Source organism: Triticum urartu, chromosome 6A (assembly GCF_056163025.1).
Source record: "Triticum urartu cultivar PI428250 chromosome 6A, HENAU_Tu73, whole genome shotgun sequence".
Taxonomy (NCBI): domain Eukaryota; kingdom Viridiplantae; phylum Streptophyta; class Magnoliopsida; order Poales; family Poaceae; genus Triticum; species Triticum urartu.
In genome coordinates this window covers 209,526,510-209,533,772 of record NC_141878.1, presented here as the reverse complement: position 1 = coordinate 209,533,772, position 7,263 = coordinate 209,526,510, and the positions used below count along the sequence as shown (strand labels likewise).

The 7,263-nt window shown below is 39.5% G+C and overlaps 1 long non-coding RNA gene across 6 annotated transcripts; it reads left to right on the top strand.

Moving 5' to 3' along the window:
- Positions 1–254: 254 nt before the first annotated feature.
- On the top strand, positions 255–4,516 carry LOC125512234 (uncharacterized). 6 transcript variants are annotated; one of them, XR_007285274.2, is made up of 5 exons: positions 255–904; positions 990–1,102; positions 1,530–1,564; positions 2,417–3,533; positions 4,229–4,516. It is a non-coding gene; the product is annotated as an uncharacterized LOC125512234 (long non-coding RNA). The 6 variants fall into 6 exon arrangements; XR_007285275.2 differs by having other exon boundaries at positions 257–904; positions 2,417–2,818; positions 3,331–4,516; XR_007285273.2 differs by having other exon boundaries at positions 259–904; positions 2,417–2,561; positions 2,716–4,516.
- Positions 4,517–7,263: the final 2,747 nt, after the last annotated feature.

Sequence of the window (7,263 nt, the reverse complement as noted above, 5' to 3'; positions counted from 1 at the left end):
AAGCCTATTTAAACCAATAAAGAGGCTAGCCAACTCTCCTCCAGAAAGCTCCCTCGATTGGGCCTTCGTCGGCCATCGGATTTAGTTTTCTAGCATGTCTGGACCGTCAGATCTTTACCTCGTGGTTAAACCCGATTTTCACCTCGCAGTTGTTTTAGTTGTCCAATGACAAGTGGGCTCACACCGAGCTCTTGTTGGCTGGATTGGCTGTTTCCGGGTGCACCAGGTTTTGCCCAATGAGCTCGGCACGCTCCGCACCCAATCGCCTGCTTCTCGCCCTACACCCACCCGACCCGCCAAACGAACCCTAGCGCTCTTTCTCCTTCCCCTCCATCCCCACAAGCCGCCACACCCCTCCCTCTCTCCCTCATCCTCTCCTCACCTGCAGCCGCCGGCCTTGTCTCTCCACTCGCCTCCTCCTCTCCTCTACCACGTCGTCGTTGATCCACCGCCGACCTTCTCCTCTGCTTACCTCCTCCTGTCCTCTTCCATGTTGCCGTCGATCCAGATCGGACGTATCGTCGTGGGGGAGCAGCGCCGGCAGGGTCATCGCGGTGCAGGTGTGGGGTAGGATGCAACGACAAGGGGAAGGAGGAGGCCGGTGAGGAAGTCAAGCAACAACGGGTGGGGGTAAGGGGCAGGGTGAGGCCTCGCGCACCTGCCGGCGGCCGGCGGGTCGACTTGTCGCGCCACCGCGTCGTCGTCTCCTCTGCGCCATGAGGTGCCACCTCTGCCTCCACCCCCCGCCGGGCAAGGAGCTCGAGGTGAACAGGCGGTGTGGGAAGGCGAGAGGAAGCAGGAGCTCATGTCTCCTCCAATGGATGTCTCGTGCATCTGGAGTACAAGGAGAACAACACGTGCCTGTTGGAGGTGGCTCGAGCGATGCAGGCCAGCGGCGAACTTGGTGCTCCACTCTTTCTCTCCCTCACTTCCTCCTCACTCATATTTTACTTTGCTAATATTTGTATTTTTAAACTTGAGGTGTGCAGATCTGACATAGAAGACCACGTTCCTCAGGGATCCCAGAATCTATTAGACAATATGGTAGTCCAATGCTTTTTTGAAGTATATATTGGCACTATGCTGAAAAAGGACATGGCAGGTGAAGTTTTATTATCTATCCTGGTAGAATAATCCAAACAAGATATGTTTTACTCACCAATTTATATGCCTGACTGTGCTGCTATTGTTACTATTTTCTTAATGGATGCTCCTAAAATTGTTTCGGTGCTCTTCGACCAAGATTGACCAAATGAGTGTTCTGCTAAAGTAAAAGTCATAAGACTGAAATAACATGGGTCAGCCTTTGTATGTCTGCCAGTGCTACAAATTATTTGAATGAAAGATCTAAAAATACACAGCACATCGTATGTCCACAGTTGTGATGATGATAGGTGCAGAGTCTTGGCCTGATCATTACATTAACTTGAAAGCTTGTGTTCTTTTGAGCTTACATTATGTAGCATCTCTACTGTAGGTTTGTAAGTAGCTTTCTCCTTTATCTGATGGAAATCATAATTGTTTTACAGGAAGTGAAGACAGCCAGTCATCGCGCCATATTCCCGTGAGCTCCATTCATATTACTATATGCTTAAAACGTCGTGCTCTCCTTCTCTACATCATGTGGTAGTAGTATTTACTTGCCATTCATGCATCTTGTTCCATCATGTCAGTCATGTCTTACATATCGCGCTTAACTGATTTGCTCAGTTCCTCTGCTATGATTTTCTATCTTGTTTTTCGAACATTCTTGGTTACTATAGATTATCATGCCATCTTGCTGCAACGCATTCAAACCTGCAAATAGCTTTGTAAACAGAACTATGTGCCCAGGCATTTGATTGTGCTTACATGTTTCCAAATGGGGCCTCTCTTCGTACATAATTGAACATGGGATTGAACCCATGGTCACATCATATTGTGAGACATGTCTGAAACGTCTAAGCTGGGAAATCAGGTCGATTTATATGACTACTGAAAATGAGCATCCGAATATTTACAGAACTTATCCACTTCCAGCGGAATATCAATTATAAAAAATCCACCATGTACCATGATCAATTAAATAGTCTTGCTTAAGTTTATGTTACCTCTGTATGCTAAATGAATGTTCACTTGTGTTCAAATTTCAAGGAAGTGTGCTTCACGCTTCTGTTTCTACAATATGATTTAGAGTATATGATTTCATTTTCCTACTTTCCCAGTTATAAATTTATTGGCATCAAAGTAGAGCTTCAGGTTTATGGTTCAGTATATCATTGCAAAGTAGTTTATGGCTCAGTATATCACTGCAGGTTCCTTACACCATCAAATTTCAATGTTTTTGTATTTTTGTCGATTGAAGCATGTTCTTCGACTATAAAATAGCAGAGATTTATTTTCTTATCAATTCTAATCCCTTTTTGATACATTGCAGGTTTGCTATCAAACTCTCAAAAAGGAAAAACAATGTTACTCTGTTTTTTGGAGAACCTTCCTGTAGAGTACCTCGACAGAGACATATGCGATCGAGGATATATTCGATGGATTTTCACGCAAAACTTGGAGGGTATTTTTTGCAGGTTTGTTGCTTGCTTTATTGTTTTCTTACTTTCTGTTGTTCAAGACAATATCTTCCTAGCATTGCTCTATAAATTTAAATCCATCTTTTTGTTCTTTGGATTATCATGGCGTACTCGTCCTGTCTAATCCAAGAAAGAGCCTTCATGTTTGCAGATAGTTTGGTGTTCTCATGGTTATTTTGTAGTGATTTTCCTTCCATTCATTACTTGGTAACCATCTATCGCAGCTCAGCTATTGTCCAGTTGCTGTCCTTATGGTGAGTGATTGATGGTGCATGTTTTCCTATTAGTTTCTTTCCATGCCAATGTCTGAATTTTATCTTGCCGTTTTGCATTTCTCCAGGCCTTTAATTCTCACTGTGATTCCCCGAGATGCGCTATTAGTAGGCATCCACTTCCTAACAAAAATTTGGTGGTCAACTTGAACGAGTCATTTATCTAGCTACAACAACCTTCATTGCTTTTGCAGTCAACTTGAACGAGTCTATACCTGCCAAATATTTACACGTTAGTATAGCCAGAAAGTCAGATGATCGTTCCATGTTGGTTAGCCGTGATAAATCAAATTTCTAGAGTAGCAGATGATTCGTGTCAGGTTTCATTTAGAGATTGAAATATGTCTTGACTCTAAAATAAGTAGTACAACGTCCAGTTCTGCATAGGTGAAAGCATACTATCTAAAACTGGACGGCCTTCTAAAGCTCTGAAACTACTAGTTGTGTAATATGTATCCCCTTTTCATACTCTATATATGCTTTCTACTTACTAGGAAAAAATGCGTGAGAACGATGGCCTAGAGGACGCGAATTGCACTCAAATATATGCAGGTTTCTTGCCAAACTAACTGCCACTATTTTATTTCAGGTGCTTCTTCTGTAACTTAGTCTATTTTGCTGGCTCTTCTCATTTCCTGGCGAACTTTTTAGTCTGTACAGTCGAATCGTTGGATGTTGCTTTCTACTATCTATAGAGGTTCTATCCAAACTATTAGCTGCCTGACTTGATTTTTTGAAATACACCGTCCTGATAGACCAAGTGGACCCACACATTTCCATGGGATTTTAGAAAAATATATGTGAATTTGCATACATTTTCTAAATTTCTATCTTTTCTTATCCATGCTTCCCCATAGATATATAGCAGGCTCAAAAAAAATGAATGTCTGATTGTGTCCAAATTTCAAGGAAGCGTGCTTCACACTTCTCTTTCTGCAATATGTTTCAGAGTATATGATTTAATTTTCCTACTTTCCTAGTTACAATACTGTGTACTTCATTCTTAGGTTTGCTTTGGGAAAAATAGGTATACAGGTTATTGAAAGCTCCATTTTTCTCCATTATATAGATCATATAGCTTTGTGATCAAAGGTAGGTTGTCACATATGGGATGTTGCTTGTGAAAGTTATATACAGCCATGAGTCCCTGGCAAAATAATCGCAGCTCATGTTACTAGGATCAGGGAACCTCGACCATTTTTCTGAAACATGTCGCAGCTCATGTTCCTACTTTCTCAGCTACACTACTATGTACTTCATTCTTACCTTCACTTTTGGAAGTTACATTGCTTTCTTTTCCCTCATAAACTTGCTAACAATATTGGCGAAGTAATCCCGACTTCAGATTTCCCATTGAATAAATAACTAATTTAGTTTGTTAAAAAATTGTAGGTCAAGATCCATGAATAGGAGCAAGGCATCACACCAGCTCTGAGAAGAAAAGGATATGAAGACAAAGATAGACCAGTGTTCTGCTCCGAAGCAAAAACATTTTGCATGTAATAATGAACTATAATTTACCACAATCTCTCTAAAATAGGCCTACCTATTACCAGTCCGTTGCTTGCTTTTGTATTAGGAAGTATGACCCAGTCATATATATTTACATTCACGTTGTTTAGTTATGGTTTGTATGAATGAAATTACCTTTTTAATCGAGCTTCAAAATTCTTATGTGCAGTGAAATTGTATCTAGCACTTTGTAAAGAACAAATGAAACACATTTCAAGTAACTCTTTAGTCTAAATTGACACCTTGTGCCATTAGACATCATAATCATAAATGGTTGCTAAAGAGTTTGAATTGGTAAAGTAGTTGCATCTGCTATTTCAAATCTGGACTGTTCCTCCTTGGTAAAACATAATTTAATTTTCAAAACACTTTGTGTTTGAAATGGACATTGTGGTGGTTGGTGTAATGGGCCATATGTGTAACCATGCATGCAGAGAAATCCCAAATAATAGGACAAGAGAAATCTCACCAGTTGAGTGTTCTTCTCTCGCCCAAATGAGGAACTGAGGAAGAAACATGGATAAATAGGCACGATGGATGCATGCGCGACTCCGAACAGGCCACACAAAGAATTGTTCCTGGACCTTTCAAATACCTATGCTTTCATATACAAACATGTTTTTTTTTTCAAACTCAGATTTCTCATGGTGATAACCATATTTTTTAACTAAATGCTTCCTTCGTTGGTCTATGCATGTTATAGATTTTTTAACTCAGATTTCTCAGCATGATAAACATATTTTCAATATAGCATGATTTTAACACATGGTCTTTATATTAGCAATATCAAATATGTCCTTGCAAAATGAAACTATTTTCATCGACAACATGGCTTTTGTGGATCTCTGTGCCATTTGAACGGCTCAACTAGTTGTTGGAATATACAAGCCAAGTCCTGTAATGAAAAATTTCCCATTAGTATATGAAAGTGACAAAACACGAGACTCTTTATCATAAAGATTATAGTGCTACTTTGAAGCACAAGTGTGGAAAAAGAGGATAGTAGCATTGTCATTTTATTTTCCCTTTTTTGGGCCTTCCTTTTTTATTTGGCCTTTCTTTTTTTATTTTTTATTTGAGACAATGCTCTATTAATGATGATCATCACACGTCTATTTATTTACAACTCAATGATTACAACTCGATACTAGAACAAGATATGACTCTATGAATGCCTCCGATGGTGTACCGGGAAGGGCAATGAATCAAGAGTGACATGTATGATAAATTATGCATGGTGGCTTTGCCACAAATACGATGTCAACTAGATGATCATGCAAAGCAATATGACAGTGATGAAGCGTGTCATAAATGAAACGGTGGAAAGTTGCATGGCAATATATCTCGGAATGACTATGGAAATGCCATAATAGGTAGGTATGGTGGCTGTTTTGAGGAAGATATAAGGAGACTTATGTGTGACCGAGCGTATCATATCACGGGGTTTGGATGCACCGGCGAAGTTTGCACCAACTCTCAAGGTGAGAAAGGGCAATGCACGATACCGAAGAGGCTAGCAATGATGGAAGGGTGAGAGTGCGTATAATCCATGGACTCAACATTAGTCATAAAGAACTCACATACTTATTGCAAAAATCTACAAGTCATCAAAAACCAAGCATTACATACATGCTCCTAGGGGGATAGATTGGTAGGAAAAGACCATCGCTCGTCCCCGACCGCCACTCATAAGGAAGACAATCAAAGAACACCTCATGTTTCAAATTTGTTACACAACGGTTACCATACGCGCATGCTACGGGACTTGCAATCTTTAACACAAGTATTTCTCAAATTCACAACTACTCAACTAGCACACTTTAATATCACCATCTTTATATCTCAAAACAATTATCAAGTATCAAACTTCTCATAGTATTCAATGCACTTTCTATGATAGTTTTTATTATACCCATCTTGGATGCCTATCATATTAGGACTAATTTCATAACCAAAGCAAATTACCATGCTGTTCTAAAGGACTCTCAAAATAATATAAGTGAAGCATGAAAGATCAATAATTTCTATAAAATAAAACCACCACCGTGCTCTAAAAGATATAAGTGAAGCACTAGAGTAAAATTATCTAACTCAAAAGATATAAGTGAAGCACATAGAGTATTCTAATAAATTCCAATTCATGTGTGTCTCTCCCAAAAGGTGTGTACAACAAGGATGATTGTGGTAAACTAAAAAATAAAGACTCAAATCATACAAGACGCTTCAAGCAAAACACATATCATGTGGTGAATAAAAATATAGGATCAAGTAAAGTTACCGATGGAAGAAGACGAAAGAGGGGATGCCTTCCGGGGCATACCCAAGCTTAGGCTTTTGGTTGTACTTGAATTTTACCTTGGAGTGGCTTGGGAATCCCCAAGCTTAGTCTCTTGCCACTCCTTGTTCCATAATCCATCAAATCTTTACCCAAAACTTGAAAACTTCACAACACAAAACTCAACAGAAAATCTCGTGAGCTCCGTTAGTATAAGAAAACAAACCACCACTTAAGGTACTGTAATGAACTTATTCTTTATTTATATTGGTGTTAAACCTACTGTATTCCAACTTCTCTATAGTTCATACCCTCCGATACTAGCCATAGATGCATCAAAATAAGCAAACAACACACGAAAGACAGAATCTGTCAAAAACAGAACAGTCTGTATTAATCTGTAGGTTTCGAATACTTATGTAACCCCAAAAATTCTGAAATAAATTGGTCGACGTGAGGAATTTGTCTATTAATCATCTTCAAAAAGAATCAACCTAATTGCACTCTCCAGTAAAAAATGGCAGCAAATCTCGTGAGCGCTAAAGTTTCTGTTTTTTACAGCAAGATCTCTAAAACTTCCCCCAAGTCTTCCCAAAGGTTCTACTTGGCACGAACACTAATTAAAAGTATAAAACCACAT